Source organism: Schistocerca americana, chromosome 4, assembly GCF_021461395.2.
Source record: "Schistocerca americana isolate TAMUIC-IGC-003095 chromosome 4, iqSchAmer2.1, whole genome shotgun sequence".
NCBI lineage: Eukaryota > Metazoa > Arthropoda > Insecta > Orthoptera > Acrididae > Schistocerca > Schistocerca americana.
The window spans coordinates 477,023,077-477,037,288 of NC_060122.1; the positions used below are offsets into that span (position 1 = coordinate 477,023,077).

At 42.5% G+C, this 14,212-nt stretch overlaps 1 non-coding gene across 1 annotated transcript; it reads left to right on the forward strand.

Annotated features, from left to right (window-relative positions):
- Positions 1-739: 739 nt before the first annotated feature.
- Trnat-ugu lies at positions 740-816 on the forward strand. Its single transcript has one exon. It is a non-coding gene; the product is annotated as a tRNA-Thr (tRNA).
- The last annotated feature ends 13,396 nt before the right edge of the window (positions 817-14,212 follow it).

Consider the following 14,212-nt stretch of genomic DNA (forward strand, 5'->3'; position numbering starts at 1 on the left):
CGCGACATAGGACGGCCGGCGGCAGCCACACAGCCCACTCGCACTTGGAGCCACTTCGGTACGTAACGCTGCACAGACGCCGTCCAGTCGTGGCTCCACTTTAGTTCAGAGAGCCTAATCCTTTCTGCTATTGTACTAGCTGGACACTATGCCTTGCTGCATTATTTGTAATTGATATTCGCTCCTTTGTAGAAATACAATTGAAGTAAATCTTCTGTCTACTGTGTTAACTTGTGCGCTAATCATTACTGCTCCTGTCTAACTTTCCTACGATGACAGTTACCACACAGCTCTGTAGCTACACACTCTTCTTTTCGATGTGTACGAAGCAGTACATAACATTCTGTGCGGAATTTGCAATTAATAACAAAACAATTAGGTGCGTCAGTTGCAGGAATGTAAATAAAGTACAGTACAATTCGATACTGTGTCGTTCTTAATAACGACGCAGGCATTGCAGTACCATATTTGTTCGCCGATACCAGGACATGACGAAAGAACAGCCACCATATCCATGTAAGTATATAGTTCTGGCAATACTGGCCATGACCTTCCTCTTCTGTGCAAATGAACACATATTACTCGAACTCTTACGGAACTTGGTAAGAATGTCTTCCACGAGTAATGAATGTGCTGGGCAGGGACACTACGAATGTAGTGTGTGGACATATGAGGTGAGAATGTGGGTCTTGCGGGAGGCGTGCGTGAGATACTCCCTGCAGTCGCAGTATCCGCTGTGCCCTCGATTGCTCAGCTGGGTAGAGCGTCTGCCATGTAAGCAGAAGATCCCGGGTTCGAGTCCCGGTCGGGGACTCACACACCGTTGATATATATCAACGCCCTTCAGCAACAGAAGGTATTAATATATAATTCTAATTAAATTAAAGTGTCCTCCCCTGTACAGGAGGGGGGGGGGGGGGTTGGGTTGGTTTGGGGAAGGAGACCAGACAGAGAGGTCATCGGTCTCATCGGATTAGGGAACGAAGTCGGCCGTGCCCTTTCAAAGGAACGATCCCGGCATTTGCCTGGAGCGATTTAGGGAAATCACGGAAAACCTAAATCAGGATGGCCGGACGCCGGATTGAACCGTCGTCCTCCCGAATGCGAGTCCAGTGTCTAACCTCCTCCCCTGTACAGGAATTACATGGTGTTCGTACGAGTACAGTCTGTGACTCAGCAACGACGGCACATGGAAGTCTGTGTCTGGCAGTCAGTGTAAGTGGTTAAGGCGACTGTTTATGTTAAGTGGGAAAATCAGGACAGAGTCCCAGTTCAACACGAGTTTTCATTGTCGCCATCCCCCTATACAGCTGTTATACAGCTGACAGTTGTTCGTATTCGCAACTGCGAATACATTTCATGCACATCAAAACTGTTTCATTTCTACAGCTTATTTTTCGGACATTGTAGGACTTTTGAAAGAATTTACAGGGTATCTGTCAGTGTGCGATTACTTTGTGTGGGGAACACCCAAGTCTAACGTGCATCACAAAAGTCCTCATAGTGTTGAAAAACTATATCAGAACATTTCGGATGAGATCTCAGCAATTACAGCTGTCAGTCTTCGATACTCCATCAGCAACTTGCCGACCGGAGCACAGACGTGCTAGCAATTGAATGGTGGTCACTTTCAACATCTGCCATAGTCAGTTGAGTACTGTATTTCCTTTCATCTCCTGCGTTTCTCTGTGCCCTGGAGCTCTGTTCGCACCACTTTTATTCACCCCACACTGTAAAACATAAACATAACTAAACAAAAGTTAAAAATCAGTAGTTACTTCCGTTGTAACGATGTATTCTTAAAGTTTGCTTCAATATCTTTCGCCTAGTCAGAAGGTAAAAAGTGAAATGATCCAGTGGATGCAGCCCGTGAATACAGGTAGTGGCACGGCAACAGGGTTTGGTGAGCACGTTCCGTATAACTTCAGAAAAAGACACCGACGGATACAAACACATATACAGGGGGACTGAGCATTCCGTATACATAATCAAAAAAACAAAGACACTCTCACTAATGATGAGAGTGTATGCACTCACCCACGGAGATGCCTGGTATTTCATATCTCGTTACGCACTGAAAGTCAGTACCGTTATTATAATTAAGGTGGCTGACCACAGTCTTTGATATTCCATAAATTTACATAATTTTTAAAATAACTGTTTTTGTCCCTTCTAATCTGTTCATTCAAGGTATTTTTATTTTTCTCGCTGTACAGGGTGTTCCCTTTAATTTGAGGCAACTAAGTATCTCGAAAACGACGCATCGTACAAAAAAGAATGTTCTGGGTGAAAAGTTAACATTTGTAAAGGGGACATCTGTCTGTATTACAACCGGCCAACTCCTAACCACCCATCCTGCGTGCGCGGAGTAAACTTTGTATTTTCAAATGAGAGATACATTCTGCACTAAAAAAATACGTACAGTTTCCTCAGATCACTGTTGCCCTTAGTGGTGTATGGCGCTTTAATCGACAAATAACAAGTGTGCCTGGTTTGGAAAATAAGAACAAACGCACCTAATTCTACATTTCATTTACTATTTAAATGTAAACCTCTGTGTCCTTATGTTTTCTATTTGTGTTAGAAATTTGACTTATGAGTACAACATGGTTACTCTGTTTTTTTATATGGCTAGAAACTACGTTTAGCGTTATCCAGGAACAACTATGGGGATGTAGTAGTTTTCGGTTCCCCGCTGGTTTCTTGATATCCGTGACTCCTCTTGCCTCTCTCCATTGGGGTGCTTGGTGCCCGTTAGTTCGTTTGCTTTTCACCACTGGGGTGCATCGGTCATTATCCACGGCAGATGCCTCTATCACTTCATGGACACTTTACCTTATTACAGTGGTTGCCATTTGTATTCCGCCGGTAGGCGCGTAGCTGCCAGCGCGACTGGATGGAAACACACACCGACATCAGTCACCTGATAGCGAAGTTCGTCGTCGGCCATCGAAATCTATCATTTAGACGGTTTGGGGACTCACCAGAATCAACGCCGTAGGGTACACAAAACTACGTCACCACAGAAGTAGCTTATTTGTCAGAAATCTCAATGTCTATCCACATTATTTGTACTGTACAGTCACATTTGCAACACTCAACTCAAGCTTGAAAGTCAGTATCAATCGTTAGATCACAAAAGGTTTACATTTACATCTTAAATGAATCAAATGCGTCTGTCCTCAGTTTGCAAAAAGAGGCATACCCACATCTGTCGATTATAGCGCCGTCTACCAAGTATGGAAAACTATGTTGTGATTAAACTGTACATATTTCTGGTGAAGAATACGAATATACGATAAAAATGGAGAGTCCCCATTTGAAAGTACAAAGATGGCCCGGCCCACGCAGAATGGGTGGTTAGGAGGTGGCCAGTTGTAGCACAGACTGATGTCCCCTTTAGAAATGTTAACTTTTCACTTAGAACATTTTTTTCGTACGATACTTCGTTTTGAGATTTTGAGTTGTCTCAAATTAAAACAAAGACCCTGTGGATAATAAGTGTCCCAGTAGAATTACCTTGTTTTCATGGTATCCATTAGCTATCGTTAGCTCTTATAATGTTCATCTCAGTCATTTGACCCTGTTTATTCATGGGGAATTTGAACGCTTAGTGTACTAGACATCGAGGTGAGGAAGTGTTTGATCATTTGGATGACAGAAGTTATTACGCATGAAATTATCCGTCTTTGTCAGCTTCCTGTGCACACTGAAAGCATTCTCAAAAATGGTTCAAATGCCTCTGAGCACTATGGGACTTAACTTCTGAGGTCATCATTCCCCTAGAACTGAGAACTACTTAAACCTAACTAACCTAACGACATCACACACATCCACGCCCGAGGCAGGATTCGAACCTGCAACCGTAGCGGTCTCGCGGTTCCGGACTGTAGCGCCTAGAACCGATCTGCCACTTCGGCCGGCAAGGCATACACATTACCTTCCTTCATCGGTACGCATCTGACATCATGCGCTACGCAGCACGTTCCAAAACAACACACACAGAAACGAAATTTTTCCGGTGCTCGTACCTCGGGTCCTACTGGTGACAGAAAGGCAGGGTCAAGTGTTTTGGATACCCCTTGAGACAGGGACTATTCTTATGCCCATCAGAAGGGTCGTGTTACTGTAACAGTCCTACACCGCAGGGTCTAATTTCCAATATAATACATTTGCTTCAGCTTAGGCAAATTAAGGAAATCGGTTTGATCTTTATCAGTTACACGTGGTCTACCGTGGGCTGAAACGGACTTACGGAGGCACCATTTAGTTCATGGGCGGTTCCTGAGAAAACCTGAAAAACATAGTTTTTCGTACCAAAACCGAACCGCGGATTCCAAGACGGCTATGTACAGCAAACTGTTGAAATTTTTGCAATACGTTTCTAAGATCCCGATCTCGAATAACGTCGAAAATTTTCGTGATGGATTTATCAGTCTCTGAGATACCGAAACAAATTGCTTAGATTTTAACGGTATATGCAATAGGTGTTTATGTAGCATTGCTGTCTTCCAGTTTTCAAAATTATTTATCTGCTATAGAGGAACACCCCAAAAACATGGATTTTGGGCATCAAAACCGAGCCGCCGATTGCAAAATTGCTATGCACATCAAATGGCTGTAATTTTAGCATATATATTACTAAAATCCCAATCCCAAATAATCTTGAAAATTTTCTTGATATCTTTATCGGTTTCCGATGTAAAGAGGTTCAAAGTTACCCTATTGTACTCTCAAAACAAGAACGTAATATCCAATGTGAGGCGAATGCGTAGTTTATAAAGTGACGTAGCATGGAGAAATGTGCTGTAAAGGTCTTCGTTATCATCAGAAGCGTTCTGGAAACCCCATGTTGTAGTACTGAGCTCATGCAAAATTTTTGTGCACGTAAAATTCGGTCTGTGGTGTAAAACTAATTTGGTGTTATTTCAACCACCACATAAGTAAACAATCAAAATTTTGCTGACACATAAAGCTCTTTTAAATGAGTGACATGCCTTGCAGAGACAGGAAAAAGAAAGGGACCAGCAGAAAAATGATCCTATCGGAGTACCAAAATAGCTAATATGCTCCTGTTTTAAAACACTGACTAAATGGGATGCCAGCTCTCTTATTCTCCGTTCCTCAGAACATTAGAAAAGCATTGGGGCGTCTTCAGACACATTTTAGACCTGGAATCTCATTGCCAGGAGTGGTATTATTTTCAGTGATGAGTCCCGCTTCGATGTCAGCCACTATGGTCAGCGCAGACGTGTCTGGACACACTCCGGACAACGGAGGGTATTCAGCCGCATGTCACCCGTCACACGGCCAGACAACCGGGGGTGGTGGTCTGGGGTGTCACTTCTTTTCATAGCAAGACGCCTTTCGCTGTCACCAACGGCATTCTACAGCCCTGTGGTTCGTCGACGTTATTCTACACCGCATTTGTTGCCCTTCATGGTAAGCCTTCCTGGGCTTACATTTCAGCAAGATAATGCCCTTCGGCACACGGCGAGAGTTTCTACTGCTTCTCTTTGTGCTCGTGTGCTTGGCTAGAAAGGTCGAGGTATCTATCCAGAACTGATGTCATTTAGAGCATTGTGGGCCTGGCCCCAAAACCCCTTGGGCATTATCACGATCTAAAGCGCCAAATTGACAGAATTTGGCACGGTATGCCTCAGGAGCATAGTCAACAACTCTAGCAGTCAATGCTAAGTCGAACAACTGCTTGCAAAAGGCCTGGAGGTGGATCAACACCTTACTGAATTGCTAAATTTTGTGAAGCTTTTCCTCATGAGTAAATCATCAAATTTTTCCGTAATTACAATCATTTACTTGTATGTACATGTACATGACATCGCCGGCCGGTGTGGCTGACTGGTTCTAGGCGCTACAGTCAGGAACCACGCGACCGCTGCGGTTAGAATCCGGCCTCGGGCATGGATGTGTTTGATGTCGAAATGGTTCAAATGGCTCTGAGCATTATGGGACTTAACATCTACGGTCATCAGTCCCCTAGAACTTAGAACTACTTAAACCTAACTAACCTAAGGACATCACACAACACCCAGCCATCACGAGGCAGAGAAAATCCCTGACCCCGCCGGGAATCGAACCCGGGAACCCGGGCGTGGGAAGCGAGAACGCTACCGCACGACCACGAGATGCGAGCTGTTTGATGTCCTTAGGTTAGTAAGGTTTAAGTAGTTCTAAGTCTAGGGGACTGATGACCTCAGAAGTTAAGTCCCATAGTGCTCAGAGCCATTTGAACCATTTTTAAATGACATCTGTTGATTTCCGTTCCATTCGGATAATTCCTTCGTGGTGTGTTCTTCTTTTTCTATTTTTGTCTTACAATTAGAGTGTATTGAGGGTTGAATAACACTTCAGATAACTAAGAAGTTATCTGAAGATGGCCTAATAAACCGAAAACTAGTTCATAGAAGTAAAACTCAGAAGAACAAAAAACAGCCTAAGTGTTATTTAACCCACAATATGGAATTGTTCTACCAAGAGGCGACGGAAGAATCCGTAAATAAAATTAGAATGTATTTTCATCCCAGCTGTCGTATTTATTCCATTGTTCTAAATAACATTCCAGTTCCAGGCATCTACATAAAGACCACTCTGAGTGATCAAGAATCCTCTAGTTGTAGCTCAAGAAGCAAGTAGCCACCTTGATGACACTTAGACTAAAAGTACCTGCGTAGATGAGTTGCACTCGTGCGGTAACCTACACGTAGATCTATTTCGGCAAATTCATGTCTTCAGTACTGAGTGCGTGTGTATAGTAATTACTATCAAGAAACTAGGAACCGAATCGGTTTCAATACTGAGATTATAAAATGTGTATTCTACAATTACAACGGCAATAACGGGCGTAATATGTAGGGAAAAAAAGAGTGCACACCGCAATACATGTATTCCTGACGTCAGGAAGAACCAATGGCATTTGCATTTACTTAATTCCCTGTCAATTAGAGCATTTTCACGATCTGTATTGTAAATGGAAATGTCGTGTAGCTAGGGCCTCCCGTCGGGTAGACCGTTCACCTGATGAATGTCTTTCGAGTTGACGCCACTTCGGCGACTAGCGTGTCGATGGGGATGAAATGATGATGATAAGGACAACACAACATCCAGTTCCTGAGCGGATAAAAGCTCCGACTCAGCCGGGAATCGAACCCGGGCCGTTAGGAATGACATTCCGTCGCGCTGACCACTCAGCTACCAGGGGTGGACATTTGTTTTGTAATGAGATTGGAGGAGGCGGTTTCCAGACGACATAAAAATGACCTATGTGAATTACTAGCTCTAATCTGCAAGTCGCTAAATACCATACTGAAAGAAACTTACAGTTAATAACAGAGACAGACTTGGTATTCTACCGAGCGAGGTGGCGCAATGGTTAGCACATTGGATTCCCACTCTGGAGGGTGACGGTTCAAACTAGCCTCCGGCCATCCAGATTTAGGTTTACAATGATTTCCTGAAATTTACGCAAGCAAACGCTGGGATGGTTCCTTTAAAAGGCCACGGTCAATTTCCTTCCCCATCAATGATACAATCCGAGCTTGTGCTCCGTCTCCATTTACCTCGATGTCGGCGGGGGATTGAGTAGTGATGTGGCCCGGGGAAATGCTCAGTGGACAGGGCATTTATAAATTGCTATATGCCAAGGGGTTTTGCCAAAAGCATTTTTAAATGACCAAAATCTGGGCATTTATAAAAAGTACCTTTTAAAGTTTTTTTACTGCTATACCGGAGTACCCGTGGACTAGGGGTAGCGTTCAAATGGTTCAAATGGCTCTGAGCACTATGGGACTTAACATCAATGGTCATCAGTCCCCTAGAACTTAGAACTACTTAAACCTAACTAACCTAAGGACATCACACAACACCCAGCCATCACGAGGCAGAGAAAATCCAGGGGTAGCGTCTTTCATTCATAATCAAAACGTCTTCGGTCCCGGGTTCGATCCCCGCCACTGCCTAAATTTTGATAAATAATCAGCATTGGCGGCCGAAGACTTCCGGCATAAGATGTCAGCCTCATTCTGCCAACGGCCTTGTCATAGAGGGCGGAGGAGCGGATAGAGGTTCAGGGCACCCTCTTGTCCTAGGTGTGGGAAATTGCCCCTAAAGGCGAAGAATCAGCAATGATCAACGACATGAGGATGCAGAAGGCAATGGAAACCACTGCATTAAAGACACGTAACGTGTATCCACAGGACATGTGGCCTGTAATTGAAGAAGTGTCATGATGATCTCTCCATTGGCAAAAGATTCCGGAATAGTCCCCCATTCGGATCTCCGTGAGGGGATGCCAAGGGGGAGGTTACCATAAGAAAAAGATTGAATAATCTACGAAAGGGTAACGTTCTACGAGTCAGGGCGTGGAATGTCAGAAGCTTGAACGTGGTAGGGAAACTAGAAAATCTGAAAAGGGAAATGCAAAGGCTCAATCTAGGTATAGTAGGGGTCAGTGAAATGAAGTGGAAGGATGACAAGGATTTCTGGTCAGATGAGTATCGGGTAATATCAACAGCAGCAGAAAATGGTATAACAGGTGTAGGATTCGTTATGAATAGGAAGGGAGGGCAGAGGGTGTGTTACTGTGAACAGTTCAGTGACCGGGTTGTTCTAATCAGAATCGACAGCAGACCAACACCGACAACGATAATTCAGGTATACATGCCGACGTCGCAAGCTGAACATGAACAGATATAGAAAGTGTATGAGGATATTGAAAGGGTAATGCAGTATGTAAAGGGGGACGAAAATCTAATAGTCACGGGCGACTGGAATGCAGTTGTAGGGGAAGGAGTAGAAGGAAAGGTTACAGGAGAATATGGGCTTGGGACAAGGAATGAAAGAGGAGAAAGACTAACTGAGTTCTATAACAAGTTTCAGCTAGTAATAGCGAATACCCTGTTCAAGAATCGCAAGAAGAGGAGGTATACTCGGAAAAGGCCGGGAGATACGGGAAGATTTCAATTACATTACATCATGGTCAGACAGAGATTCCGAAACAGATACTGGATTGTAAGGCGTACCCAGGACCAGATATAGACACAGATCACAATATAGTAGTGATGAAGAGTAGGCTGAAATTCAAGACATTAGTCAGGAAGAATCAATACGCAAAGAAGTGGGATACGGAAGTACTAAGGAATGACGAGATAGGTTTGAAGATCTCTAACGCTATGGATACAGCAATAAGGAATAGCGCAGTAGGCAGTACAGTTGAAGAGGAATGGACATCTCTAAAATGGGCCATCACAGAAGTTGGGAAGGAAAACATAGGTACAAAGGAGGTAGCTGCGAAGAAACCATGGGTAACAGAAGAAGTACTTCAGTTGATTGATGAAAGGAGGAAGTACAAACATGTTCCGGGAAAATCAGGAATACAGAAATACAAGTCGCTGAGGAATGAAATAAATAGGAAGTGCAGGGAAGCTAAGACGAAATGGCTGCAGGAAAAATGTGAAGACATCGAAAAAAATGTGATTGTCGGAAGGACAGACTCAGCATACAGGAAAGTCAAAACAACCTTTGGTGACATTAAAAGCAACGGTGGTAACATTAAGAGTGCAACGGGAATTCCAATGTTAAATGCAGAGGATAGAGCAGATAGGTGGAAAGAATACATTGAAAGCCTCTATGAGGGTGAAGATTTGTCTGATGTGATAGAAGAAGAAACAGGAGTCGATTTAGAAGAGATAGGGGATCCAGTATTAGAATCGGAATTTAAAAGAGCTTTGGAGGACTTACGGTCAAATAAGGCAGAAGGGATAGATAACATTCCAGCAGAATTTCTAAAATCATTGGGGGAAGTGGCAACAAAACGACTATTCACGTTGGTGTGTAGAATATATGAGTCTGGCGATATACCATCTGACTTTCGGAAAAGCATCATCCACACAACTCCGAAGACGGCAAGAGCTGACAAGTGCGAGAATTATCGCACAATCAGCTTAACAGCTCATGCATCGAAGCTGCTTACAAGAATAATATACAGAAGAATGGAAAAGAAAATTGAGATTGCGCTAGGTGACTATCAGTTTGGCTTTAGGAAAAGTAAAGGGACGAGAGAGGCAATTCTGACGTTAAGGCTAACAATGGAAGCAAGGCTAAAGAAAAATCAAGACACTTTCATAGGATTTGTCGACCTGGAAAAAGCGTTCAACAATATAAAATGGTGCAAGCTGTTCGAGATTCTGAAAAAAGTAGGGGTAAGCTATAGGGAGAGACGGGTCATATACAATATGTACAACAACCAAGAGGGAATAATAAGAGTGGACGATCAAGAACGAAGTGCTCGTATTGAGAAGGGTGTAAGACAAGGCTGTAGCCTTTCGCCCCTACTCTTCAATCTGTTCATCGAGGAAGCAATGATGGAAATAAAAGAAAGGTTCAGGAGCGGAATTAAAATACAAGGTGAAAGGATATCAATGATACGATTCGCTGATGACATTGCTTTCCTGAGTGAAAGTGAAGAAGAATTAAATGATATGCTGAACGGAATGAACAATCTAATGAGTACACAGTATGGTTTGAGAGTAAATCGGAGAAAGACGAAGGTAATGAGAAGTAGTAGAAATGAGAACAGCGAGAAGCTTAACATCAGGATTGATGGTCACGAAGTCAATGAAGGTAAGGAATTCTGCTGCCTAGGCAGTAAAATAACATGACGGACGGAGCAAGGAGGACATCAAAAGCAGACTCGCTTTGGCAAAAAAGGCATTTCTGGCCAAGAGAAGTCTACTAATATCAAATACCGGCCTTAATTTGAGGAAGAAATTTCTGAGGATGTACTTCTGGAGTACAGCATTGTATGGTAGTGAAACATGGATTGTGGGAAAACCGGAACAGAAGAGAATCGAAGCATTTGAGATGTGGTGCTATAAACGACTGTTGAAAATTATGTGGACTGATAAGGTAAGGAATGAAGAGGTTCTGCGCAGAATGGGAGAGAAAAGGAATATGTGGAAAACACTGATAAGGAGAAGGGACAGGATGATAGGACATCTGCTAAGACATGAGGGAATGACTTCCATGGTACTAGAGGGAACTGTAGAGGGCTAAAACTGTAGAGGAAGACAGAGATTGGAATATGTCAAGCAAATAATTGAGGACGTAGGTTGCAACTGCTACTATGAGATGAAGAGGTTAGCACAGGAAAGGAATTCGTGGCGTGCCGCATCAAACCAGTCAGTAGACTGATGACAAAAAAAATAAGAAAAAGAAAAGACTGCTAGAATTTATACTTTATCAGTTAACGTAAGAGATGGGACGATACTCTCGATTTTAGAAGTTAGTAAATGTTACATTTAAACATATGTGGTCGTTCCACTAAGAACGAAATGAAAGAAGAGACAAGCGTGTTGATCAGCTGTGTAGTGACAAGCTGGTATAGAAAAAAACATTGTCCTTAGGTCATCGATGTGTAACGTAACACACTTTATGACCCGTGTCAAATCTCTGAATATTATTGAAGAATGATTGTTGATAGCAAAATTATTGCTGCATATATTAAACAGCTGGCTTGTATGTCTTGATAGTAAATGTATTCTTAAATGTTAAAGTGTTTTGAAGAAACAAAGGAAATGCTTTACTGCCAGATGTCGCAACATTCGAGAGAGATTACAGTTTTCTGTTCTTCTCCCTTCATCTCCTTTCGTATGACTGCACTAATGTGAAGGTAAAATGAGAAAAGTAACATAAAAAATATATAATACTATTGAATCGACGCCCAAGACGCTGGAATCGTTCGATTCCGATACTAGTCGATTCCTAGAGAATCGACGATTCTTGGACTCGTGGAACTGGAATCGGCAGATAACTAATTAAAATCATTATAGACAAAGATTTTCACTCCAATCTTTCTGCAGTAGTATAGTATAAGTAAAAATACTACCTACAGGCTAGCTTCTTAATATAAACTGTACTTTATTTGAAGAATTACTTTTAAACTTGAGTTTTGGTTTTATATTATTTATTACCCTAAGAATTAACCACATTAAAAATGTGTAGTTATGTTTATAGTTTCGTTCATTCCCCCTAATAACTCATCCCTAACTCTCTAGGTTAACAAGTTACTACAGGAGCAGTCTTGCAAAACATCTCTTCCAATACAAAACATTGGTTTGAATATTTTTATAAGCTCCGCTTGTCAATTAATCTTTAAAATGCCCAAATTCTCGAGCATTTATGAATTTTGGGCATTTTTACAGACATTTATCCTGGTCATTTGCCCCAACTAATAAATGGCCAGGCTTTTTACATCACTAGGGAGGAGGAGATTAGTGTTCAGCGTCCCGTCGACAACGAGGTCATTAGAGACGGAGCTCAGGCTTGGATTAGGGAAGGATGGAAAGGAAGTCGGCAGTTCCCTTTCAAAGGATTCCGGCGTTTACCTGAAGCGATTTAGGGAAATAACGGCAAACCTAAATCATGACACCTGGACGCGGGTCTGAACCGTCGTCCTTCCAGAATGTTGTCGACGGACCTTAAATTCATCCTTCCTTCCTTACTTACTTATTCTTTTACACTGGACACGTTATTCACGAAAATTCTACCACCATTTATCCCACTACCTGCATTTTTCAATGAAAATAATGTGAACCTCCAAGTACAGTTATACGCATTTTGGGTGGTGAGGTAGTTGGAAACACAACACCTGTAAATATGTTTCTCTCGTGGCAGCTGTCTTTCAAATAAATATTGTCCATCTCACACTTGTTATGATCCCATTACCTGCGACGCGTTTATTTCTGTACTGCACTCTCGTCCTCTCAGGCAGGGATTTATTATTGTTGTTTCTGAGAGGCCTTTGAATGTCCTGAAGAATAACTGCTACAAGATTTGCCGCTATGCTTTCAACAGATGCAGCTGCCGACGTCCGTGCGTTTGAGGGACGTCTAAAGGCAACATAGGGGGAGATGAACGCTGTTGGTAAAAGCTTCTATTTCAAAGACGCGGGCGGCCGTCTGGTGAAGATGAAATGTGTGTATAGCGGGAGCAGCGAAAAATCGGAAGCTTGACAGAATTATTTGTTTACGTTTCGTTGACGGCGATGGGCACATTTCCAAGTAAAGACTACGCTCTGCGACTTTGTGCTATGTTCCCGGGGCGTGAGAGCAGTTTTCCAGAACGGAATTTCCATATGCTTTTCTTAGGGTCGGCGCTCTACGCTCTGAAAGATTAATATCCTACACGAGTGATATTTTGCAGTACAGTAACGTCTAATAGGTACGCAGAACTAGATGCTGACCGAAATTTCAATAGTTTGTGACAGAAAGAGTTTCAGATGTCGAACAAGGTTGTGCAATTGTTGAAACACTGGACACGCACTCGGTAGCAGCGAGGTTCGAATCCCCATCCGAAAATCTAGGTTTAGATGTTGGGGTGAGACCTCAATAAGGTTACGAGAATTTTCTGGTACATCATTGTCCAAATTAACAGGTTTTCCGTATACAACACTTTCGTTCCCGGCCCGACGTTAAACTACCATCTTACCATGCAGAATTTTGAATTTTATAAATATTTGTTATGAAGTATGAGGATCATTGTAAAACTAAAGATCATTTGTTTCTCCAAACGTTTTTATTCAAAATTATGAAAGCTGTTTTTATACATAGTCACCGTTCATGTTTCGACATTTGTCTCAGCGCTCCACCAGCTATCATTTGTCTTCTGAGTACTTAGCTGCCACCAAGTTTCTCAGCCAGTCACTAAGAACCTCTTTCTTCAGTCTCGGAAAACGATGGTAATCAATCAGAGTCAATCAGAGTTTGGGCCTCAATGTGAATGTTAGGAGGAACTGTCGAAGGAATTCTTTCGTCAACGAAGCGAAATTCGTTCTAGCTTCATCATGGAAAAGCGCATTGCGCTAAATAATAAAACATCCCATACGTTTGAACGCTATTGATGATTCCGTTGAGTGTGAACGACGTAAATACTGAAATTCAATCCTGTTATCGCATCTCGTGCGACGCGTGCCAGACCACATCTACAGAGACCAATTCAATCAGAATATAGTCCAGTAAGTTATTACATCGCCTTTCATATACAGAATATTACAGCATACTTCCCACGCCGAATTTGGTTGATGAGTAGACTATCATTCCAAAAGAAGCGTGCGAATAGTTGTAGTTGCTGACGGGCATCAACTGCACTCGATTTTTGTCAGTCTACATCAGCAGTTACATTTATCGTATTATTTGCG